Source organism: Rhinolophus sinicus, chromosome 18, assembly GCF_057876585.1.
Source record: "Rhinolophus sinicus isolate RSI-liver-muscle chromosome 18, RSI-T2T, whole genome shotgun sequence".
NCBI lineage: Eukaryota > Metazoa > Chordata > Mammalia > Chiroptera > Rhinolophidae > Rhinolophus > Rhinolophus sinicus.
The window spans coordinates 33,546,084-33,570,931 of record NC_142518.1 but is presented as its reverse complement, the minus strand read 5'-3'; the positions used below and the strand labels follow the sequence as shown (position 1 = coordinate 33,570,931).

At 39.4% G+C, this 24,848-nt stretch overlaps 1 pseudogene; it reads right to left on the bottom strand.

Moving 5' to 3' along the window:
* Window positions 1–5,206: 5,206 nt before the first annotated feature.
* Window positions 5,207–5,498, bottom strand: LOC148754591 (signal recognition particle 14 kDa protein pseudogene; annotated as a pseudogene).
* Window positions 5,499–24,848: the final 19,350 nt, after the last annotated feature.

Here is a 24,848-nt window from a genome sequence, read left to right as displayed (position 1 = left end):
TTGCCATTTACTCACAGTGTCTGGCAGCTCGCCAGCCTCTCCCCATACTGTGCGTACCGCAGTAGTGAGCCACTCTATTAGAGAATGGTTGCTCTGGTCTTGGGCCAACCTATGGCAATTCTGTAACCTTTGTTGCAGGGACTGATGCCCTGTCACAGAGGCTAGCTTTTCCATCTCGCCTGGGGAGCAGAGAATGCTGTCTGCTCCCTCATCCCATAAATGTAGTAGCCAAGCCAAGACTGGATCTCCAGGGTGCTGTCTGTACTGCCTCCCCCGCTCCTGCAACTCAGTGGGAGTGTAAGGGGTGTAGTTTGTGAACTCAGTCACAGCTGGGTTGCTGGCAGCAATGTCCCCAGGGCCCAAACATTGCTCACGTTTTACCCTTTGCTTCAGGATGGGCCAGGCTTGGGGGTTGGGAGCTACATTATCTCCACTCACTTCGTCCACCTCTGCCTCAGAGTCTCCACTGTGGGGCCCCTCTTCTAACAGGTGGACCCAAGCTTCCAGCATCTCCCACCAGAACACCTGGTCCGGCACCTGAGCTATTTCTTTAAGTGCATCTTCTGTGTTATGACATAAGGTGGTGAGGAACATCCAGCCCACGCAACTGGCTGTACCCTTTGCCTCCTCTGGCAACAGCTCAGCTAGAACCTGCAGGGCCCTCTCCATGCTGGCTGGAGAGCCATCCATGTCCTCCCACCCCTCCTTGGAGGTCCAACTCCTGAGAACTGTGGCCACCGGGCACCACACACTGTGTGGCGGCCATCTGCCCTCCTGCCCAGAGTCAGACGTCATTTCTACCTGGCCGGAATCTTGCTCACCGTTCCAGGTGTCTGAGTGGATGGTGGCATCTGTGCAAGACGTCCATAATCCTCGGAGCCTACAGCAGCAGCAGATTACCAAAAGGATGGTGACGCCTTTTTTGGCCAAGAGGGTGGTATGCCATCTGGAGGCTTGAGTCTCCCAGGAAAACCATGCCTCCCATTCCCGGCACCACTCCTCATGGGCTTCTCGAAGCTAAACTTTCACACCTATAAACTGCTCCATTACCCCTCTGGGAATTCTGGCCAGCGCCATACCCTGCTTGCTGTGCCATGTGTCATGTGGGGTGGCATATGGGGTCTCTAGTCCCGCTCCCTGCATAAGAATGCAGGATTTGGTGAGGCCAAAAAGGAACACCCACGGAGCCATAGATAGGGGAGTCATACCACTATATTCTCACTGGCAACCGGGCGAGACACACGAAGTAGGATCCACACGATCTGCAATCCGCTGTCCGCTTTTCCTGCCTGCCAACCAACCAACCAACGTACCAGTGCAGCCATGGCACCTACATCAGCAGCCAATTGGCCAACCAGCTACAGCCAATTGCCAACCACCACCCGAGCCAGCACACCCCCACGAAAGGCCGAGAGCCTGGAAACTGCTCTCTGGGACTCTGTCCCCACAATAACCTTGGCATATTGATGTCTCACAGCTGTGTTTGTGTCAACATATGGCAGTGTCTTGCTGAGTGGCGTTCATTATTGTTGTTGCCTGTGTTTGTGTGCCATCACCAGAATGTCTGAGCTTGAATTAGAGCAATGAACAAACATTAAATTTCTTGTTAAACTTGGCAAGAGTGGAAGTGAAATCAGGGAGATGTTAGTCCAAGTTTATGGAGATAATGTCATGAAGAAAACAGCAATGTACAAATGGATTTTACGTTTTTTTGAGGGGAGAGAACGCGTCACTCATGAAGAGAGGTCAGGATGGCCATTAATGGGCAGAACTGATGAAAACATTGCAAAAATTTGTCGAATTGTGCCTCAAAATCTTCAGCTGACTGTGAGAAGCATAGCAGACCAAGTAAACATCGATAGAGAAACAGTTAGGAAAATCTTAACTGACAACCTTGGCAAGAGAAAAGTGTGTGCAAAAATGGTCCTGAAGGAGGTCTTGCATCATCACAATGCACCAGCTCACACGGCACTGTCTGTGAGGGAGTTTTTAGCCAGTAAACACGTAACTGTATTGGAACACCCTCCCTACTTACCTGATTTATCTCCCAGTGACTTCTTTCTTTACCTGGAGATAAAGAAAACATTAAAAGGAAGACATTGTGATGACATTCTGCACATCAAGGATAATACTACAACAGCTCTGATGGCCATTCCAGAAAAAGAGTTCCAAAATTACTTGAAGCGTGGACTAGGCCCTGGCATCAGTGCATAGCTTCCCAAGGGTAGTACTTCAAAGGTGACCATAGTGATATTCAGCAATGAGGTATGTAGCACTTTTTCTAGGATGGGTTCGTGAACTTAATAGTCAGACCTCATATGCATCTTTTCAAGAGAAAGATGACACACTCAATTTAGGAAGATTGATGAAGTCCTGTGCCCTGGAGCTGGTTGAACTGGTACACACTGTTGAATAGAGGGAGAATTCAGAAATAGTGTCTCCATCAAACACTATCATTGACTCCAGAACAACTCATATCTTTTGTTATATTAAGAAGTAGGTCAAGGAATAATTGGCAGTTATGTCACATCCCAACAGCATGTGGCTTTATTAAAACCACTGGTGTTCTTCAGGACAGGAAGCTCCTGATGATACCACCAAAGATAATTTCGTCTTTTGTGAGTCCTTGTGAAAACTTCACATTTTTGAGTATGATAACATACTTACAAAATTTCTTTGCCAACAACAACAAAAAAACTTTGATGCTTTTTGCATAGATGAAATTCATTCAGTGCCTTGGCAACCCTTCAGTTATGCATTTTTTATTAAAAGGTACTTTATGATAAACCCTGAATCACTGCTTTTTGTTTTATAAATAAACTCCAGTTTTGAAACAACTTTAGATTTAAAGGGAAAAAAATGTGAAGATAGTACACAGTTTCCATATAACTTGCACCCAGGTTCTTTTATTATTAACATCTTACTATTATACATTTGTCACAATTAATGAACCAATATTGATAGATTATTATTAACTCAAGACCACACTTTATTCAGATTTCCTTTTTTACCTAGTGTGGTGTTTTTGTTTCACTACACCATCCAGGATACCCCATTACATTTAATCATGTCTTCTTAGGCTCCTCTTGGTTGTTAAATTTTTTCAGACTTTTTTTGTTTTTGATAATCTTCACAGTTGAAAGCATACTGGCCATGTGTTTTGTAAAATCTCTCAACTGGGATTTGTCTGACGTTTTTCATGATTAAACTGGGGTTGTAGTATTTTGCGAAGAGGCCACAAAGATAAAGTGCCATTCTCATCACATCATCCAAAAGGTATGTACAATCAGCATGACTGATGATTGTTGATATCGATCTTGAACACATGGCTGAGGTAGAGTTTGTCAGATTTCTCTCCTGCAAAGTTACTCTTTTATTCCCCCCTTTCCATATTGCATTGTGAAAGGGAGTCAATGTACACAGCCCATGCTTAAGGAATGGGGAGTTATGCATGAATGATTTAGACTTCTTTTGCACAGATTTATCTATTCTCCCCCATTTATTTATGTAATCATTTATTAAGTTAGTATGGATATAAATATTTATAACAAAGTATTTAATTTGGGGGGTTGCTATTGTCCTGGTATTATTTTAATTTCTAATTCTAATTATTCCTTGTTGGTATACAGGAAAGCAATTGACTTTTAAATATTAACCTTGTGTCCTGTGACCTTGATATCTTTTCTTATTAGTTCTAGGATTTTTTTTTTTTTGGAGGGGGGAATTCTACATAGGCAGTCATTTGCAAACAAAGACAGTTTTACTTCTTCCTTCTAAATCTATATACCTTTTTGTTTCCTCTCTCCCTGTCTTCTTCCTTCTCCCGCCCCATGCCATTTTATTTTTTGTCTTATTGCATAAGCTAGGACTTCTAATATGATGTTGAATAGGAGTGATGAGAAAAGACAGTGCTACTTTGCTCCTGATCTTGGAAGGAAAGTGTCTACTTTCTCACTATTAAATATTGTGTTAGCTGTAGGGTGTTATTTATCAAACTGAAGGAGTTTCCCTCTAGTCCTACTTTGCTGTGTGTTTTTTTCCATGAATGAGTATCTGTAACTTGTTTCCAAATAATTCAGAAAACGTAATTCAGAAAGAGAATCATAATGCAAATGAGGCTCTATGTTAAAAATTGATTAATCTAGGTGAAGGATATGTAAGAATCCTTTGACTATTCTTGCAACTTTTCTGTAAGTTTGAAATTCAAAATAAATTATTTAAAAAAAGAAAAGATGAAATGCTATGATTTGTTATAACATGGATGGATCTAGAGATTATCATGCTAAGCAAAATAAGTCAGACAGGAAAAGTCAAGAATGATATGACTTCAGTCACATGTGGGATAGGAAACTGAAAGCAACAAATTAACAAGACAAACAAACAAAGAAACAAAAACCTCATACTAGTGTATGGTTTAAAACAGGAAAAAAAAACTAAAAGGAAATCAAACCATATAATGTACCTGATCTGTAAGTTTTATAAAATGTACAGCAGTTGAAAACATGGTTTATTCAACAATCATAGTGTTATACAAACACATACATTTATCCTTCAGTTACATAATCCCCAAGGACAGCTTCTTCCTCACAAAGAGTTATTCACAGACCCGCCTTTTGTTCCACAGTGGAAATGAACTATTTCCTTGGTTACGCTCAAATCCTTAATTTCCCAAGGGGAAATTTCCTCAGACTATTCTTTCCTCATGTTTCTCTTCTCCTCTGATTGTGCCTGTTCAGTCTCTTGGTCTCCTTTGTAGCCTTTGTCCATCCCTGAAAATTACTGCCTTCTGGTGTTGTGTCCTTGAACCTCTCCTCTTTTCACTCTATACCCATCCTAGGCTAATCCATCAATTTTTGTGGATTCATTTACCTCATGGTTATATACTGATGTTTCGATATTTTTTTTCTGCTGATAAATAGATTTAATGATACATTGCTCTTCACACAGATGGCTACAATCTTTAAATTATAATCTAGGAATATGCAACTACACAACACAGACCAATTAGCCAGATCTAAAATAAACTGGCTTCTGAAAACTATCCTGAAAACATTACATCCCTTCTTCTATCCAAAATGACCCTAATTTCACATGAAAATAGTTATTGTAAAGGAACCAGAAACCTAGCTTTGTGGTCGAAAGTAAAAACCAAAGGAGAAATAGCAATTCAGTGCTTAGTTGGTAAAAGCAGGGAATCTGGTGCCATTCACTGTGTTGCGTTGGTCTTCTCACTCTTGTTCTTTTTGTCCTTCTTCAGCCCATCCATGTTAGCTCTCAATAGGTTTTAATAAGCCATCTGAAACTCATTCACTTTGTTGGATCTCACCACAGTACTTGTTGTCTGGGGGCTCAAAGCCCTCCACAGAACCTTTCCTTGGAATGGGTTTACTTCACCACTCATACTTCTTCAGGGTTATATACACACTACCTGACAACCAGCATTTCTGGAAGAGCCTGGTCAGCTCCTTCAGGAACTGCTCGCTCTCCAACAGCATCATCCCAGCTCCACTAGCTCTGCTCCATCAGCCACTGATGATTCTTAAATATGTTACTCCAGACCTCTCCCTATATATTTCATCTGGTTGCCTCACAGGCTGCTCATGTATAATATGCCTAGAGTTTTATTCATTTCTCACTATCCCTACTTCTTCCACCTTTTCCCCTCCATTCCATATATTGCCTATTTTTGTGAAAGTCAACATTACCCCCCATCCTCAGCCATCCCAGATTCCTTCCTTTGTTTAAATTCTCAAATCCAATCCGTCACTAAGACCAGATAATTGCATATTTATGATATATCCAAAATCCATTCTGTCTACATACTCACCACCATTACCTATATTACTGTATAATTATGTATAACCTCTGTTACAGTAAACTGTCTCATAACTGGCATATCTATCATCATACCTTATCCACTCTAAATCATTTGCCAAACTTTTGCAAGAGTGGTCTTTGTAAAATGCAAATGCTAATGTATCATACTAAACCATACAATGCATAAATGACTTGCCATAACCTACAGGATAGAGTTTAAACAGCTCAGCCTAATTTATATGATTCAACCTTCTTCAATTTTCAATCTTCAATCTTCTCTCACACCAGCACTGTTGTACTGCAGTCTCTAGCAGTTTTTCATTATGCAAAAGCGCCATGCACTTTTCTGTGGCTGGGCAGCACACTTCCCTCTGCCAAGGTACCCTTCCTTATAATCCTTTACTTAGTAATCCCTTACTAATTATCTTACAGAGCCTCCTCACCTTAACCTCATGGCCATTCCTGATTTCCCAGTTTGGGTTGGCTACCTGTCTTCTGTGGTCCCAGAGCACTCTGGTCTAACTTTTATCCTCATGCTTATCACATTGAACATGCCTATTTACATGTCTGGATTTTTCCACTTCATAAAAAGTCCCTGGGGAGCAGGGAGTGTGTTTTCTCTTATTGTCAGTGTATCCCAGAACCTAGCTCAGAGCCTGGCACATAAATAGACAAAGAGATGGACAAACAAGAGACTGGTAGTTAAGGCAGTGGGGAGTCCCTCCTTTCTCTGAGGCCTTCTGAGGCATAGGTAACTTTTGCACACTCTGGACACTGCCTTATGAAGCCAACAAGTAGTGCCAGCCACATGCAAACCTGAGAAGTGAATTTTCAGTCCCTGTACACCTTCTATAAACCCTTCTAATCCTGGACGCCCAGGCCCACATGTTCTCTACAACCTCCAGTCCATTGTAACCTGCTCTAGTCTGCCTAGCACACTGGAGAACATCTAGGAAAATTTATGATATACTGATAAAATATTGATTTCCAAGAGTTGCCTTTTTTTCCCCCAGGGGGCTGATTAAATTTATTATTATTTTTTGTTTCTTTTGGTTTTTGTTTCTCTTTTTTTGTGTGATTAATTTTTTTATTAGTTTCAGGTGCACAAAACAATGTGATAGCTAGACATTTATAATTTGTATCCCTCACACAGTGTCCACCCCTTCCCCCCATGCACAATCCCTCTGACATCACACACAGCTATTACATTTCCACTGTCTCTATTCCTAATGCTATATTCCGCTTCTTCTAACCATATATATATAAAACTGCAGTTGACATTCATCATTGTTCAGCTTCAGCTTCAGGTGTACAGTGCAGTGATCAGACATCTACATCTTCCCTGAGGTGTTCTCCCTAACGAGACAAGTGTCCATCAGATAACCTACAGAATCTTTACAACATTATTGATTACATTCCCCAATTTGACTTTCTTAACCCCGTGGCAATCTTGTGGTTACTGACTGTGCTTTCTAATCCCCTCACCTTGCCCCTTATCCTCACCCCCCCTCCCATCTAGCAGCCCTCAGTTTTACCTCTATGTCTCTAAGACTGTTTCTGATTAGTTCATTCATTTATCCTTTTCTTTAGGTTCCACATATAAGTGAGATCATATGGTATTTGTCTTTCTCTGTCTGACTTATTTCACTTAACATAATGTTCTCTAGGTCCATCCATGTTGTTGCAAATGGTAAGATTTCTTTCTTCTTTATGGCTGCATAATAATCCATTGTATAAATGTACAACAGTTTCTTAATCCAGTCGTCTACTAATGGGCATTTCAGTTGTTTCCATGTCTTGGCTAGTGTGTATAGTGCTGCAATAATCATGGGGGTGCATTAATTTTTTTGAAATAGAGTTTTGGATTTCTCCAGATAGATACCTAGGAGTGGAATTGCTGGATCATAAGGTAGTTCCATTTTCAGATTTCTCAGATACCTCCATACTGTTTTCCATTGTGGCTGCACCAACCTGCAATCCCACCAACAGTGTACAAGGGTTCCCTTTTCGCCACATCCTTGCCAGCACTTGTTGTTTGTTGATTTATTGATAATAGCCATTTTGACTGGGGTGAGGTGGTATCTCATTGTGCGTTTTATTTGCATTTCTCTAATGATTAGTGAGTTTGAGCATTTTTTCATATGTCTGTTTGCCATCTGTATGTCCTTTTCAGAAAAATGTCTCTTCATGTCCTCTGCCCATTTTTTAATTGCATTCTTTGTTTTTTTGGAGAGGGTTGAGTGAGTTTTTTTTATAAATTTTGGATATTAACCCTTTATCAGACATATCATTGGCAAATATCTTCTCCCATCCTGTAGGATCCCTTTTTGTTTGATCGATGGTTTCCTTTGCTGTGAAAAACTTTTTAGTTTGATGTAATCCCCCATGTTTATTTTTTCTCTTGCTTCCCTTGCCCAAGGGATATATCAGTAAAAATCTTACTCTGGGTAATGTCTGTACAGTTTCTTCCTATATATTCTTCTAGAATTTTATGGTTTCAGATATTACATTTAAGTCTTTAAGCCATTTTGAATTTATTCTTGCATATGGTGAAAGGAGGTGGTCCAGCTTCATTTTTTTGCATGTGTCTTTCCAGGTTTCCCAGCACCATTTATTGAATAGACTGTCTTTATCCCACCATAAATTCTTGCTTTCATTGTCATAGATTAAATGGCCATATAGGCATGGATTTATTTCTGGGCTCTCTGTTCTGTTCCATTGATCTATGGGTCTGTTTTTATGACAGTTCCATGCTGTTTTGATTACTGTAGCCTTGTAGTATAATTTGATGTCAGGTATCATTATACCTCCCACTTTGTTCTTACTTCTCAAGATTGCTGAGGCTGTCTGGGGTCTTTTATGGTCCCATATAAATTTTAGGAGTATAGGTTCTGTTTCTGTGAAAAACGTCCTTGGTAGCTTGATGGGAATTGCGTTGAATATGTATATTGCCTTAGGCAGTATGGACATTTTAACTATATTAATCCTTCCTATCCATGAACATGGTGTGTGTTTCCATCTATTTGTATCTTCTTTAATTTCTCTCTTCAGTTTCTTATAATTTTCTGAGTATAGGTCTTTTACTTCTTTGGTTAAATTTATTCCCAGGTATTTTATAGTCTTTGAAGAAATTCTAAATGAGATTGTTTTCTTAATTTTTCCTTCTGATATTTTATTATTGGTATATACAAATGCAACTGATTTCTGAATATTAATTTTGTATACTGCTACTTTACTGAATTCATTTATCAACTAATAGTTTCTTGGTGGAGTCTTTATGGTTCTCTATATATAGCATCATGTCATCTGTATTTAATGATAATTTTACTTCCTCCTTACCAATTTGGATGCCTTCTGTTTCTTTTACTTGTCTGATTGCTGTGGCTAGAAGTTCCAGCACTATGTTGAATAAAAGTGGAGATAGTGGGCAACTTTTCCTTGTTCCTGATCTTAAGGGGAATGGTTTTAACCTTTCCACATTGAGTATTATGTTAGCTGTGGGTTTCTCATATATGGCCTTTATTATGTTGAGATATAATCCCTCTATTCCCACTTTCTTAAGAGTTTTTATCATAAATGGCTGCTGGATTTTGTCAAATGCTTTTTCTACATCTATTGATATGATCATATGATTTTTATTTTTCATTTTGTTAATGTGGTGTATCACATTAACTGATTTGCAGATGTTGAACCACCCTTGCATACCAGGGATGAATCCCACTTGATCATGGTATATGATCTTTTTAATGTATTGCTGAATTCTGTTCGCTAATATTTTGTTGAGGATTTTTGCATCTATGTTCATTAACGATATCGGCCTGTAGTTTTCTTTTTTTCTAGTGTCTTTGTCTGATTTTGGGATTGAGGTGATAATGGCCTTGTAAAATGTGTTTGGGAGCCTTCCCTCCTTCTGGATTTTTTGGAAGAGCTTGAGAAGAGTAGGTGATTAATTCTTTTTTGAATGTTTTGTAAAATTCACCTGTAAATCCATCTGGTCCAGGGCTTTTGTTTGTTGGGAGATTCTTGAATACTGATTCAATTTCCCTGGTGGTAATCAGTCTATTCAGGTTTTCTGTTTCTTCTTGAGTTAGCCTTGGAAAGTTGTATACTTCTAGAAAATTGTCCATTTCTTCCAGATTGTCAAATTTGTTGGCATGTAGTTGCTCATAGTAATTTCTTAATTTTTTTTTTTTTGTATTTCTGTGGTGTTGTTGTCACTTCTCCTTTTTCATATCTTATTTTATTAATTTGGATCCTCTTTCTTGTTTTTGATGAGTCTGGCTAAAGGTTTGTCAATTTTGTTTATCTTCTCTAAAAACCAACTCTTGGATTCATTGATCTTTTGTATTGTTTTTCTGATTTCTATTTCATTTATTTCTCCTCTGATCTCTATTATCTCCTTTCTTGTACTCCCTTTGGGCTTATTTTGTTGTTCTTTTTCCAGATCCCTTAAGTGTGAAGATAAACTGTTGATTAGTGATTCTTCTTATTTCTTTAGGTAGGCCTGCAATGCTATGAATTTCCCTCTTAGGGCTGCTTTCGTGGCATCCCATAGATTTTGTGTCGTCATGTTTTCATTTTCGTTTGTCTCGAGATATCTTTTGATTTCTTCCTTGATCTCCTGGTTGACCCATTCATTATTTAGTAACATGTTATTCAGCCTCCATGAATTGGTGTGTCTTCCAATTTTTTTTTCCTGTAGTTCATTTCTAATTTCATAGCACTATGGTCAGAGAAGACAATTGGTATGATTTCAATTTTCTTAAATTTATCAAGACTTGTTTTGTGGCCTAACATATGGTCTATCTTGGAAAATGTTCCATATGTGCTTGAGAAGAATGTGTGTTTTGCAGCTTTGAGGTGAAATGCTCTGAAAATATCGATTAAATTCAAGTGGTCCAATGTGTCATTTAAGGCCGTTGTTTCCATATTGATTTTCTGTCTGGAAGACCTGTCCCTTGTTGTCAGAGGTGTGTTGAAGTCCCGTACTATGATAGTGTTACTGGTGATCTCTGTCTTTATGTCAGTCAATACCTGTTTTATATATTTAGGTGCTCCTATGTTGGGTGCCTAGATGTTTAGTAGGGTTATGTCCTCTTGTTGGATCGATCCCTTTATTGTTAAATAGTGCTCATCTTTTTCTTTTAATATGTTCTTCATTTTAAAGTCTATTTTGTTCTCCTGAGTCTTAGGGCACTTCTCTCTGTGTGTGTGTGTGTGTGTGTGTGTGTGTGTGTGTGTGTGGCGGGCGGGAGATTTCTGAGCTGCTGAAAGCCCAGAGCTGCATCTGCTGCTTACTGCTGATCCCTGGGAGTGCCTCCGCAGTTGTAATTGCCCCGCCCTAGGCAGGCCAGAAAGGGTGGGGGCTGGGGATGGAGGGGTCTTCTCTCTCCCAGCCCAGCTATGTCACAGTCTTCACACAGGCCAGAAAAGGTGATGGCTGGGGGTGCTGGAGTCTCTTCTCTCCTAGCCCAGCAAAACTCACACTCTTCCCAGGCTCTTCCCTGCGTCAGAGCAGCATGCCAGTCTTCCCAGAGCCTGAGCACTAAGGCTCCTCTGTAATCTGACACTACTCCTCAGTTCAGGGGCCAGCTTAATTCTCTGGAAGCGTGGGGGTAGGATTGGGAGAGTGGGGGAGGGGCTCAGTTATGGAGTTTACATCCTTTGTCCGACCTAGGTCCCAGCTGGAGGTCTCAGCTGAGGTTACTGCCTCAAATGCTGGATATGCTGCTCCCTTGTTGGGAGAGATCCTCTGTGGGACACAGGGAAAGAGCCCACCTGTCATGCTGGGCGGTATGCGGAGTCTCTGGTCCCACTCCCCACATAAGAACACAGGATATGGTGAAGCCAGAAAGGAACACCCACGGAGCCATAGATACTGGAATCATGCCACTATATTCTCGCTGGTGGCTGGGTTGGAGACACAGGAAGCAGGAGCCGCACTGTCCACAACCCGCCGTCCTAACTGCAATCCGCACTTGCCAGTCACCATCTTCTTGCTAGTCCCCATTTTTCTGCTAGCGTAGCCACAGCAGTTACATTAGTGGCCAATGGCTCACTGGTTACAGCTGACAGCCAACTAGCCACAACTGATGGCCATCCAATCACAGTTGATGGCCATTTACTAGCTGAGCCAGCAACTTTCCATGTGAGGCCAAGAGCCTGGAAACTGCTCTCTGGGGCTCTGTCCTCGCACCACCTCCTCGCTTTTGTGGTCTCTGTTTCATCCTGGGACCCCCTGTGTCTCCACAGCCCCGGATGTGGGCCACATCTCCACTCCGCTCCCTTCCCTCTTCCCCTGCTCACACAATTTGCCCACCTTCAAGTAATCCTTGCATGAGTCTCTTAGCTGTTCTGCATGATGAGCAGAGAGTCCTTTAATGGGTTATAGATGTTCAATTTGTGGTAAGCTCTGGAGGAGAACTCAAGAAGTCCGCCTCGCTGCTGCCATTCCTATGACGTCACCTCCAAGAGTTGTCTTTTGATTGGTAACAATATTTCACTGAAAAGCATGAATCCTAAATAGTATTTCAAAATGCGCGAGAAGATATGTGTTAGTAGGTGGGTGTAGTGGTTTCAAAACACTCCTCCAAATTTTTTATCACATCTCCCATTGAGAGGTGGGGTCATCTCCTCGAATCTGGGTAGACTTGTAAATTCTTCAACCATTAGAGCATGGTTGAAGTGATGCAATGTGACTTCTAATCCTAGGTCATACAAAGCAATGCACCTTCCACCGGGTTATCTTTAAATACACAAGTTCTGGACATTCCTCTTAGAATGTTGCCTCTTGGGTCCAGGCACCATGCTGTAAGAAACTCAGCCGCATGGAGAGGCCATGTGTACTGCTCCAATTGATAGCCTCCGATGAGTTTGGACTTTGAATCATGTAAGCCCAAGTGCCAGGTAGGTGAGCAAAAATGCTTCCAGATAATTGCAGCCCTAGACATACAATTCATTCCCAGTCATTCAAAGTTTTCCAGTGGAGGCCTCAGACATGGTGTGGTAGAGACAAACCTTCCACATATGCCCTGTATAAATCCCCAAACCACAGAATCTATTTGTGAAATGGGAAAAAATTTATTAAGTAGAGTACTGTATTTTTGTACAATTCTTTCTGCTTTTTGTCTTATAGACTTCACTCAGTTCCAGAGTTATTTAGGTCAGCACATTTTTCCTAATAAACAACTTTTTACCTAATTTCATATAAAAGTTGATATTCTTCTTGAAGGGATGCCCTCTAATTTATAAGAACTTCAGAATCCACAAGACATGAACTTGTCCCTCATGGAAGTAATAGTTTATGTATGCTTTTCCCAATATGTAATGATTTGAGGCAAATGGGGAAAAGTTTTTTTCACACTAAAGGGGATGACCTAGCAATACATGAAGACCACAAGGGGGAAAAAAAAGAAAAACAAAAAAAAAAACCCCTGAAAATCCTGTAGAAGTAAATTCCTTTTGTGAAAGTTGTTTAGTGACTTTAGGAATTGCTCGAATGTTCACACGTGGAAACTATATAGGGTAGTTTCAAGGGCATATGCAGAAGCTACAAAGACACTTCCATTTATGTTGATAGAACAATGATGAAAAAGGTTATATCCTGGATAAAATGCCTAATTTTGATGAGACATAATGTTTGATGAAACAGCTCTCTAGGACTTTTCTTGGAGGAGGAAACAAAAACTCCTGAGTTTCTAGGTAAAAAATATCGACTGACTGTAATGCTGGGTGCAAGTATCAGTGCAGCTTTCTCCATGGAAGAATTTTATTAGTCTCACATACTTGTTTTTAATGGTTCTCTGGTTAATATTGGCCATAAGTTTTGAGTGGTATACCTCAAGCCTATTTTTTCCATAAACTATTACTTTTAAGGCACAGTTTTAAAGATATGGTTGTACATAAGAAAATTCATATGTTAGAGTTTAGAGTTTAATTCTCTGATGCGAAATCATTAAATTGTGAACATGTCTTTCCTAGGTAAATATTTTATCTTGTTCATTTTTATAACCCCAACCTGTAGCACAGTGACTGTTGAATGGTTAAATATACATTATAATGTAGTTTAGCAACTCTGCCTGACTCCCTTTTGGTCTGAGTTCTTAGCCCCTGGGCATGCATCTGTCTTTTCCAACCACTCACCTTCACATCCTTGTGAGATAAGGTGGCCTTCTGCCTTGTCATTCTTGACATCAAACCATCAGTTAATTCAAACTCAAACATTTCATTGATACCTACTAATTAATAATTTATTTGGCTCAATATTTTCATGGCAGGCCCTGTTTCTATATTCTGTTTGCTGTCAAGTTCAATGATGGCTGTAAGAATGCCTAGTTTGTGGTGTCTCCCTGCTTGAAATGGTTGTATTTTGAGAGGTTTTATTCTAGAATTCCTTTTAGCCTTTACAACCAGCTATAATAATAATAATTTGCATTTGTAGAACACTTAAGTTTCCAAATCCACTCCTTTAATGTTCCCCATGACCCTGAGGGCAGAGAGGGCAAATGACATCCCTGTCCTTATAGAAGGTCACAGTAGTTAAATGACTTAGTTCTATCCCCACATCTGCCCCTATTTCTAACCTTTTCACACTCCTAACTTTTAATGCAGTGGCTTTATACTGCACATAATCGAACTTTGCCATAAATTTACCTCTCATTTAAAATAATAATTCCCAAATAGAAAGAATAATTTTTTAAGTGCAAGGTAAAATGAACTAACTTTCAAGTAGAGAATGGAATTTCTTTACAAGATAGTTGACAATTTTCAGACATTCTCTCTTTTTTTAAACTGTATTGGGGTGACAATTATTAGCAAAGTTACATAGATTTAGGTGTACAATTCTATAATACATCATCTATATATTATATTGTGTGTTCACCACCCAGAATAAGTTCTCTTTCCATCACCATATATTTGATCCCCTTTACCCTCATGTACATCCCCTCCCCCTTACCTTCTGGTAAGGAATAAACTATTATTTGTGTATATGAGTTTGTTTCTTCATTGTTTTTCGTTTTCTTTTGTTCTTTTCAGCTTTATATACCATATATCAGTGAAATCATATGGTTCTCTACTGTTTCTGTCTGACTTACATCACTCAGCATAATAATCTCAAGATCCATCCATTTTGTCCCAAAAGGCACTACTTCATCTTTTCTTCTGGCAGAATAGTTTTCCATTGTGCATATATACCACAACATCTTAATCCAATCAACAACTTTGGTTGTTTCCATGTCTTGGTCATCATAAATAAAGCTGCAGTGAACATCAGAGCACATACATCCTTACGAATAAATGTTTCCCGATTTTTTTGGTAGATATCCAAGAGAGAGATAGCTGGGACATATGGTAATTCTATTTTTAAGTTTCTGAGGAATCTCCACACTGCGTTCCATAGCGGCTACACCAATCTGCATTCCCACCAACAGTGGATGAGGGTTCCTTTTTCTCCACAGCCTATCCAACACTTGTCATTATTTGTCCTGTTGAAGATAGCCATTCTGACTAGTGTGAAGTGATATCTCATTGTGGTTTTTATTTGCATTTCTCTGATGATTAGTGATTTGAGCATTTTTCTTATGTCTATTGGATACTTGTATGTTCTATCTGGAGAAATGTCTATTCAGGTCATCCGCCCATTTTTTCATTGGATTGTTTGTTTCTGTGTTGTTGAATTGTATGAGTTCCTCATATATTTTGGATATTAGCCCCTTGTCAGAGGCATTGTTTGCAAAAATCTCCCATTCGGTTGATTGCCTCTTTATTTTGTCGATGGTAACTTTTGCTGTGCAGAAGCTTTTTAGTTTGATATAGTCCCATTCATTTATTTTAGCTTTTACTTCACTTGCCTTTGAAATCAAATTTAAAAAATCGTCTTTGAACCCAAGGTCCGTAAGTTTAGTTCCTATGTTTTCTTCTATGCAGTTTACTGTTCAATGTCTTAAGTTTAGGTCATAGATCCATTTTGAATTAATTTTGGTACACAGTGACAGATAGCAGTCTAGTTTCATTCTTTTGCATGTGGCTTTACAATTCTGCCGGCACCAATTATTGAAGAGGCTGTCTTTTCTCCATGTTTTTTGCTGCTTTGTCAAGAATTATCTGTCCATATTTATCTGGGTTTATTTCTGGGCTCTCAAATCTATTCCATTGGTCAATGTGTCTGTTTTTCTGCCAATATCATATTGTTTTGATTATTGTTGCCCTGTAGTACAAGCTGAAGTCAGGGAGTGTGACAACCCCAGCATTGTTCTATTTCTTAGGATTGCATTGGCTATTTGGGTCTCTGGTGGTTCCATACAAATCTGATGATTTTTGTCGCATTTCTTCAAAAAATGCCATTGGGATTTTGATGGGGATTACATTAAACTTGTATATTGCATTTTAACTATGCTGATTCTTCCAATCCATGGACATGCAACATCTTACCATTTGTTTGTGTCTTCTTCAATTTCTTTTAAAAATATCTTATACTTTTCAGCATATAGGTCCTTCAAATCCTTGTTTAAGTTTATTCCTAGGTATTTTATTCTTTTTGCTGCAATTACAAAAGGAATTGTATTTTGTATTCCTTTTTCTGAGATTTCATTGTTAGTATATAGGAATGCATTGGATTTTTTTTTTTTATGTTACTTTTTTTTTTTTTTAATTTATTGGGGTGACAATTGTTAGTAAAATTACATAGATTTCAGGTGTACAATTCTGTATTACACCATCTATAAATCCCATTGTGTGTTCATCACCCACAGAGGGTAAGGGGGGTGGGGGGTGGGGGGTGGGAGATGAGGGTAAGGGAGATCGAATATATGGTGATGCATTGGATTTTTGTACGTTGATTTTGTAGCCAGCAACTTTACTGTATTCGTTGATTATTTCTAATAGCTTATTGGTGGAGTCTTTAGGGTTTTCTATATATAGCATCATGTCATCTGCAAAGAGTGACAATTTAACTTCTTCATTCCAAATTTGGATGTCTTTTATATCTTTCTCTTGCGTGATTGCTCTGGTGAGGACTTCCAAAACTATGTTGAAAAGCAGAGGTGATAGGGGACAGCCCTGTCATGTTCCTGAACATAGAGAAAAGGGTTTCAGTTTTTCACTGTTAATTATGAGGTTAGCTGAGGGCTTGTCATATATGGCCTTTATTATGTTAAGGTATTTTCCTTCTATACCTATTTTATTCAGTATTTTAATCATCAATGGATGTTGTATCTTGTCAAATGCTTTTTCTGTATCATTTGATATAATCATATGATTTTTGTCCTTTACTTTGTTTATGTGATGTATCACATTGATGGATTTGCGGATGTTGAACCATCCTTGTGCCCCGGGGATGAACCCCACTTGGTCGTGATGAATAATCTTTTTAATGCATTGTTGTATTCGATTTGCTAGAATTTTATTTAGGATTTTTGCTTCGAGTTTCATCAGAGATATTGGTCTGTAGTTTTCTTTCTTTGTGCTGTCCTTACCAGGTTTTGGTATCAGGGTAATGTTGGCCTCATAAAATGAGTTAGGGAGTATTGTCTCTTCTTCAATTTTTTGGAAGAGTTTGAGCAGGATTGGTATTAGATCCTCTTTGAAGGTTTGGTAGAATTCACTACTGAAGCCATCTGGTCCTGGACTTTTGCTTTTGGGAAGGTTTGGGATGACTGATTCAATTTCGTTACTGGTGATCGGTCCGTTTAGATTTTCCAGTTCTTCATGGTTCAGCCTTGGAAGGCTATATGTTTCTAAGAACTTGTCCATTTCTTCTAGGTTGTTGAATTTGGTGGCACATAGTCCTTCATAGTATTCTTGGATGATCCTTTGTATATCTGTGGTGTCTGTGATAACTTTCCCTTTTTCGTTTCTGATTTTGTTAATTAGTGTCTTCTCTCTTTTCATCTTAGTGAGTCTAGTCAAGAGTTTGTCAATTTTGTTAATCTTTTCAAAGAACCAGCTGTTTGTCCCATTGATTTTTTCTATTGTCTTTTTGTTCTCTATTTCATTTAGTTCCGCTCTAATTTTTGTTATTTCGTTTCTTCTGCTGACTTTGGGTTTCACTTGTTCTTCTTTTTCTAGTTCTTTAAGGTGTAACATGAGGTTATGTATTTGGGAGTTTTCTTGTTTCTTGAGATAGGCCTGTAATGATATAAATTTCCCTCTTAAAACTGTTTTCGCTCTATCCCAAACATTTTGGTAGGATGTATTTTCATTGTCATTTGTTTCTATGTATCTTTTGATCTGTCCTCTAACTTCTTGTTTGACCCAGTCATTCTTTAAAAGTATGTTGTTTAATCTCCATGTATTTTCCCGCTTTCTTTCTGAGTTCATATCCAATTTCAAAGCCTTGTGATCAGAGAATATGCTTGGTATGATTTCAATCTTCTTAAATTTGTTGAGACTGATTTTATGTCCCAATATATGGTCTATCCTTGAGAATGTTCCGTGTACACTAGAAAAGAATGTATAGTCTGATGTTTTAGGATGAAGTGCTCTATAAATATCAATTATGTCCATTTCATCTAATGTGTCATTTAGGGCTGCTATTTTGTTATTTATTTTCTGTTTGGATGATCTATCCATAGCTGTCAATGATGTATTTAAGTCCCCTAGTATAATTGTGTTTTGGTCAATTTCTGCCTTTAGTTCTGTTAGTACTTGCTTGGTGTATTTCGTTGCTCCCTGATTGGGGGCATAAATATTGATGACTGTTATGTCTTCTTGTTGTACAGTCCCCCTCACCATTATGAATGTCCATCTTTGTCTCTTGCTACCTTTTTTATCCTGAAGTCTGTTTCATCTCGTAACAGTATAGATGCACCTGCTTTTCTCTGAGTACCATTTGCTTGGAGTGTCAATTTCCACCCTTTCACTTTGAGTCTATGCTTGTCCTTGTAGCTGAGATGTGTCTCTTGGAGACAGCATATGGTTGGGTTTAGTTTTTTGATCCAATCTGCTACTCTGTGCCTTTTTATTGGTGAGTTCAGTCCATTTACATTTAGGGTGATTATTGATATGTGAGGATTTCCTGTCATTCTATCTTTAGTTTTCTGGTAAGGCTGTGTCTCCATTGTTTCTTTGCCTTTTTGTTGTTGTCTATTATTTCTGTGTGGTGGTATTCTATGATGTTTCCCTCTGTTTCTTCTTTTATTTCAGTATATATTTCAGTTCTGGATTTATTTTGAGTGGTTACCCTTAATTTTATGTAAAAGAAAATTTGATATTTAGAGTATTCCATTTTCTTCAGCACGCTTACTTTCTCCATTCCCATATTCCGGTTCAGGCCTTTACTTTCCCCCTTTTTGAGTTTTGGTTGCCACAAATTGTCCCTGTTGATGGTGGTCGAATAGCCTCCTTTAGTATTTCTTGTAGTGCAGGTCGTGTATTAGAAAATTCCCTCAGCTTCTGTATGTCTGGAAAGGTCTTTATTCCTTCTTCATATCTAAAGGATATCTTTGCTGGATATATTATTCTTGGCTCATGATTTCTCTCTTTCAATAGTTTAAATATTTGATTCCACTCCCTCCTGGCTTGTAGAGTTTCTGCTGAAAAATCTGATGATAATCTAATGGGCTTTCCTTTGTAAGTTACCATCTTCTTTTCCCTGGCTGCCTTGAGGATTCTTTCTTTGTCGTTGATTTTAGACAGCTTCAATACAATGTGCCTTTGAGAAAGCCTGTTGGGATTGAGGTACTTAAGTGTTTTATTTGCTTCTTGGATTCAAGGATCCAGTTCTGTCCACAAGTTTGGGAAGATCTCATTGAAAATTTGTTTGAATGTATTCTCTGTTCCCTTCTCTCTTTCTTCTCCTTCTGGTATGCCCATTATTCTTATATTGCTCTTTCTGATGGAGTCAGAGAGTTCTTGTAGAGTTCTCTCATTTCTTTTAAGTCTCAAGTCTCTTTCTTCTTCCATCCGTGTCATTTCCAGGTTTCTATCTGCGATGTCACTGATTTTTTCCTCCATCTGGTCAACTCTACTACCTAAGCTGGTTGTTTATTTCATTCTCAATTTCTTCTATTGAGTTCTTAATCTCCAGAAATTGTATTTGGTTTTTTTAAAAAAATCAGTCTGTTTCGTAAAATGCTCATGTTTTTTTTTGGATGTGTTTCTGAGTTCACTAAACTGCCTTTCTGTGTTTTCTTGCATCTCTTTGAGTTTTTTCAGAACTGCAATCTTGAATTCTCTGTCATTTAAGTCACATATTTCCATATCTTTAAGTTCCTTTTCTGGAGACTTTTCACTTTCTTTCTGAGCTGTCTTGCCTTTGTTATTCATGGCAATTACTGATCTATTATTTCTCTTCCTAGAAATGCACAGGAGTGGCTTCTGCAACAGGTTGATAGGAAGAGATCTTTCTTTTGTTTTACAGTACTTGTTGGTAGAATGTTTTATTTCCTCTCTGACTGCAGCCTTTTATTTCTCTCTTACATTTTAGTGCTATGCTTTCTCTGCACTATTCCAGCTTCTCACACAATGGGGGGATTCCCTGGGAGATGGGCTTCTCCTCTGCTAATAGTTCGCCCGTGTCACACGGCGCAGTGTCCCGGTGGGTATGGGGAGAGCTTTTGAAGTTCCAAAGCTCTTCCTGCACCAGACTCAGAGCCCGTATGTTTCAGCAGTTCTGTTTACTCCTGCAAGGATCCGCCCAGATAGGTGGGGCTAGGGGCGGGGTGAGTTGTGAGAGGTGGCCCAGAGCAATGATGGAGACCACCACCACAGCCGGTCCTACTTCCACAGCTCCCTCCCCTTTGCCGGAACTAGTTGGGCTGCGAATCTGTCTGCGTTTCAGTTCTCAGAACAGCAAACACTCCGCTCCCTCGATGTGATACTGCCAGTGTTCTGCGTCCAGCTTGGGCAGGTGGGTGTGGGGCAAGCTCCAGGAGGGTAGGGAGGGTTGGCTAGTCAGTGCCCAGGGTCCCCGTTCTCCACTTGGAAGTGAGGGCCCAAACCACCGTTTTCAGCCATCCTCCCCCAGTCCCCCCCCCCTTTCCCGCCGAGGCCCCTGCCGTAAGCACTGGGTTCAGCCGTGCTACATGCCGCCCCCTCGGTCCCGTGGGCCACAAGCAGAGCCCCAGTTGTCCGAGTTCCTCCCTCTACTGCAGCCGCGGCACTTCCGGGATGCAGCGAGCTTGGAGCCAAGAGCTAGGTCTGCATCCTGAGCCTTCGTGGCTCCATCTCCACACTTCTCGCTTCCCTCCTCCCCTGCTCTCGCAATTCGCCCGCCTTTAGGTGAATTCAGTAGTGGCCCTCTTCGTCTTGCCTGTCTGCTGTGCAGGGATTCCTTTGTGGAGTTATTATTGTTCGATTACTTGTAAATTCCAGGGGAGCTTTACGGAGGCTCACCTCATGCCGCCATTTTGATGACGTCTGCATTAATTTTTTTCTATTGTCTTTTTGTTCTTTATTTCATTTAGTTCTGCTCTGATTTTTATTATTTCCTTCCTTCTGCTGACTTTGGTTTCGTTTGTTCTTCTTTTTCTAGTTCTTTAAGGTCTAATGTGAGGTTATTTCTCTGGAATTTTTCTTGTTTCTTGAGATAGGCCTGTAATGATATAAATTTCCCTCTTAAAACTGTTTTGCTGCATCCCCAAAATTTTGGTAGGATGTATTTTCATTCTCATATGTTTCCATGTGTCTTTTGATCTCTCCTCTAATTTGTTCTTTGACCTGGTCGTTCTTTAAAAGTATGTTGTTTAATCTACAGGTATTTGTGTTTTTTCCTGCTTTCTTTTGGCAGTTGATATCCACTTTCAAAGCCTTATGACCAGAGAATATGCTTGGTATGATTTCAATCTTCTTAAATTTGCTGAGGCTGATTTTATGTCCCAATATATGGTCTATCCTTGAGAATGTTCCATGTACAATAGAAAAGAACGTATAGTCTGATGTTCTGGATGAAGTGCTCTATAAATGTCAATTATGTCCATTTCTTCTAATGTGTTATATGGGGCTGCTGTTTCTTCATTTATTTTCTCTTTGCATGATCTTTCCATAGCTGTCAATGATGTATTTAGGTTCCCTACTGTAATTTTGTTTTGGTCAATTTGTCCTGTTAGTTCTGTGAGTAGTTGCTTAGTATATTTTGATACTCCCTGATTGGTGGCGTAGATATTGATGACTGTTATGTCTTCTTCTTGTATAGTCCCCTTTATCATTACGGAGCCCACGTGGCTCAGTCTCCGCACTTCTCCCTTCCCTCCTCCCCCGCTCTCACCATTCGCGATTCTTTGTCTGTTACCTTTTTTTCTCCTGAAGTCTGTTTCATCTGATATCAGTATGATTACACCTGATTTTCTCTGGATGAGATTTGCTTGTAGTATCAGTTTCCACCCTTTCACTTTGAATCTGTGTTTGTCCTTGTAGCTGAGTTGTGTCTCTTGGAGGTAGCATAGCGTTGCGTTTAGTTTCTTTATCCAATTTACTGCTCTGTGTCTTTTTATTGGTGAGTTCAGTCCATTTATATTTAAGGTGATTATTGCTATATGAGAATTTCCTATCATTCTATCTTTGGTTTTCTGGTAAGACTGTGTCTCTATTGTTTCTTTCTTCCCTTTTTGTTGTTGTCTATTATTTCAGTGTGGTGGTATTCTATGATTTTTCCCTCTGTTTCTTCTTTTATTATGTTGTATATTTCTGTTTTGGATTTTTTTTAGTGGTTACCCTTAAGTTTATGTAAAAGAAAGTTTCATATTTAGAGTATTCCATTTTCTTCGATATGGTTAGTTTGTCCATTCCTTTGTGCTAGTTCAGACCTTTGCTCTCTCCCCTTCTATTTTTTTGTTGTCACAAATTATCACTATTTATGTTGAGTTGTTTTCTGTGCTGCAGTAGCAAGTTCTCTTTTTCCTCTTTTTTAAAGTGTTTTTTTTCCTTCTTTATCCTGTATGTTATGTTCAACTGTATAGTGTCCTATTTTGTGTAGGGTTGCCATTTCCTGCTTCTCTCTATTCGTAACAGTACTCATGGTTTTGTATTTTGCTTTTGCTTTTTTGTTTCAGGTCGAATAGACTCCTTCACTACCGTGTTTCCCCAAAAATAAGAACTAGCTGGATCATCAGCTCAAATGCATCTTTTGGAGCAAAAATTAATATAAGACCCGGTCTTATTTTGTTATAAGACTGGGTCTTTATCATATAATATAATATAATATAACAGAACATAACATAGCATAATATAATACTGGGTCTTATATTAATTTTTGCTCTAAAAGATGCATTAGAGCTGATGATCCGGCTAGATCTTATTTTTGGGGAAACACGGTATTTCTTGTAGTGCAGGTCGTGTGTTAGAAAATTCCCTCAGCTTCTGTATGTCTGGAAAGGTCTTAACTCCTCCTTCATATCCAATTGATATCTTTGCTGGTTATGTTATCTTGGCTCATAATTTGTCTCTTTCAATAGTTTGAATATTTCAGTCCACTCCCTCCTGGCTTGTAGAGTTTCTGCTAAAAATCTGATGATAATCTAATGGGCTTTCCTTTGTAGGTTACCATCTTCTTTTCTCTGGCTGCCTTGAGGATTCTTTCTTTGTTGTTAATTTTTGACAGCTTCAATACAATGTGCCTTGGAGAAGGCCTGTTGGGATTGAGGTAATTAGGTGTTCTTTTTGCTTCTTGGATTCGAGGATCCAGTTCTTTCCACAAGTTTGGGAAGTTCTCATTGACTATTTGTTTGAATATACTCTCTGTTCCCTTTTCCTTTTCTTCTTCTTCTGGTATGCCCATTATTTTTATATTGCTCTTTCTGATGGAGTCAGAGAGTTCTTGCAGAGTTCTTTCATTTCGTTTAAGTCTCAAGTCTGTCTCTTCTTCCCTCGGTGTCATTTCCAGATTTCTATCTTCGATGTCACTGATTCTTTCCTCCATCTGGTCAACTCTACTACCTATGCTGGCTGTTTCATTCTTCATTTATTTTATTGAGCTCTTAATCTCCAGAAATTCTATTTGGTATTTTTTAAAATTTCAACCTTTTTGTTAAAATGTTCATTTTGTTCTTTGATTGTGTTTCTGAGTTCATGAAACTCTTTGTCTGTGTTTTCTTGCATCTTGTTGAGTTTTTTCAGAACTGCAATCTTGAATTCTGTGTCATTTAAGTCACATATTTCTGTGTCTTTACATCCATTTCTGGAGAATTTTCATTTTCTATCTGAGCTGTCTTATTTTGGTTATTCCTGTCAATTAATGAATTAGTATTTCTTTTCCTAGGAATCTGTGGGAGTGGGTTCTGCAACAAATTTGTAAGAAGAGGTCTTTCTTTTGTTTTCCAGGAGGTGTTGGTATAATGTTGTGTTTCCTTTCTGACTGCAGCCTTTATTCTCTGATGTCTTAGTGTTATATTTTGTCTGCACTGTTCTGGCTTCTCACACAATGAGGGGATTTCCTGGAAGACTGGCTTCTCCTCTGTGAACAGGTTGCCTGGGTAACAGGGCACCGCCTCTGTGGAGGGATGTGGAGAGCTTCTGAAGTTCCAAAGGTCGTCCTGCACCAATTTCAGAGCCTGTGTGTTTCATTGGCTGTGTTTACTCTTGCAAGAATCCACCCACATAGGTGGGAACAGGGGCAGGGTGGGTTGTGAGAGTTGGCCCAGAGCAATGGCAGCAAGCAACAGCATAACCAGTCCTGCACCCAGGTCTCCCTCCCCTTTGCTGGAACTAGTTGGGCGGCAAGTCAGAACTGCCAATATTCTGTTCTTTTGATCTGATGTTGCTATCGTTCTGCTTCTAGCACTAGGAAGGTGGCAGTAGTTCGAGCTCTGGGAAGGTTGGGAAGGAGAGGCTAGGCTCCGTGCCTATGCTTTCCATCCGTTGCTTGACAGTGAGGGCTTAAGCTGCCACTTTCACTCTTCTTCCCTCAGTCTGTGCTCCGAGGTCTCTGCTATGAGTGTTGGGTTCAGCCATGTTACCGTGTTTCCCCAAAAATAAGTCTGGGTCTTATGTTAATTTTTTCTCCAACAGACACATTAGGGCTTATATTCAGGGGATGTCATCCTGAAAAATCATGCTAGGGCTTATTTTCTGGTTAGGTCTTATTTTTGGGAAAACAC